This window comes from Pyrus communis, chromosome 17 (assembly GCF_041283825.1).
Source record: "Pyrus communis isolate YQ-2024b chromosome 17, ASM4128382v1, whole genome shotgun sequence".
NCBI classification, from domain to species: domain Eukaryota; kingdom Viridiplantae; phylum Streptophyta; class Magnoliopsida; order Rosales; family Rosaceae; genus Pyrus; species Pyrus communis.
This window is the reverse complement of record NC_142581.1, coordinates 11,183,476-11,185,249: the sequence shown is the minus strand read 5'-3', so window position 1 is coordinate 11,185,249 and position 1,774 is coordinate 11,183,476. Positions and strand designations below refer to the sequence as shown.

The 1,774-nt window shown below is 30.9% G+C and overlaps 1 long non-coding RNA gene across 1 annotated transcript; it reads right to left on the bottom strand.

Moving 5' to 3' along the window:
- Positions 1–397: 397 nt before the first annotated feature.
- On the bottom strand, positions 398–1,571 carry LOC148689464 (uncharacterized). The gene is made up of 3 exons (XR_015958283.1): positions 1,462–1,571; positions 1,149–1,212; positions 398–522 (listed from the first exon to the last, which is right to left on the bottom strand). It is a non-coding gene; the product is annotated as an uncharacterized LOC148689464 (long non-coding RNA).
- Positions 1,572–1,774: the final 203 nt, after the last annotated feature.

Sequence of the window (1,774 nt, the reverse complement as noted above, 5' to 3'; positions counted from 1 at the left end):
AATTATTACATGCAACTCAAAAAAAAAAAAAAAAAAAGAGAATAGTCGTCAGAAAAATAGAAAACCCTTGTCGGAAAAAGTAACTGTTACGCAATTAGATCTCTTTTAATAATTGCACATGTAAATCTTTTTCTTGATCGATAAGCTGTCATAAATACAATGTTCCACAGTTCATTACATTTTCATTTCTAGCCATCAAAACCTGAAACACATAACTAATGAGTGTTATAGAAACTAACCACAACAATGTCAAAAGAGAATATAAGACCATAAGCTTCATCCAGTTTGACGACATATCGTATTCTTTTAAGAAAATCTTATTGCAGTTTGTCTTCCAAAAAATCCTACTCACAGTAAAAATTAACAGTAGTAAGTCATAGCATAATCAGTAAATTAATTTTGACAAAGCATATAAAACAATCACTACCATACATATAACTCCATAAATTACACCACATCAACCATGAGAGGTCCAACATGTCCAAAACTCTCAAAACCTTCTCCATATTCAGCTCCAATCGCCTGAAAACAATGAGAAGTGGAGGAAAAAAAACATAAATTCATCAAAATTTCCTACCCAAGGATAAGTTAAAAATGGAAAGTATTTTCACTGACGAATATATGCATAGTATTAGTTACTATGTTGAATTGTTGGTAACACGGAAAATACTCTTCCATTCTCTTACCCACCAAAACAAGAAAGCACTATAAAAATCTCAGAGAAATTCTTTGCAAGATTATTGAAATTACAAAAGTGGTAAACCAGCAAGTCATGTTTTGGATCAATGTTGGACCACATTTGTTTCACTTTAACTGTCATAATTACAACCTCAAGATTAGATTCTAAATTCCACAATTAGATGAGCAATGCTTCCTGATTTTGCATGATTAGACATTTGAAATTCACACAACCTTAAATTTTGAAAGAACACACAAAAGAAATAGAACTTAAAGTATCCCTCTCTTTTTACCTTCTCAAAATCGTCTCTCAGGGAAGCTATTGTCAGAGGCTTAGCTTCCTAGTGTTTACAATCCACGAAATAAAAAATAAATAGAAAAGAGCCTCTATAACCAAAATATGGATGATGGTATTTTTCATTATGCAAATTAGTTATTGATTAAAAATTGGGTAGTTTAATTCTAATTACCTCTTAAGTCCTAGTTTTAGCTTTCCTTATTTAATGGCTTTTAGAGCTGAAAGTTTGAGAGCGACTGCAAATAAAAGATCAAAAGAAATTTAAATTCATAAAAATTAATAAAACCCCAAAAGAGAAAACTGAGTTTGAAGTTTTTGTTGAACTTACAACACATAAAATATCTGTTTTTGTAACACATTTAGTTTCCTGGGTTCAAATTTTGGAAAAATAATCATTGAAACATGAAAAAAATGTTGGAAAAAAATGTTGAAAAGAAGATGAGTTGTTCATATTATTTGATTTGATATAGTTTGGTAATACTCACTGGTCCACTTTGATGCTAGAGAGCGGTTGGCCATATGGCTTGAACAACAGAACATATGCACTTCTGTGTAAATACAATACCAAAACAAAAAATGAACAAAAATTCTATGAAAATTAACATCTATTATTCCATACAATATATACAGTATATATGAGTAAATTGCTTATGGGTCTGACTTCAATATAACCCCACTCCTCTTCATCCATCTAGAATCCCAGCAGCTGCTATTGTTGTAGTTCCTGCAGCTGCTACTGTTATATTGAAATTGACTACCTTAGATAGTTTATTTCACATTCTACACACATGACAAACC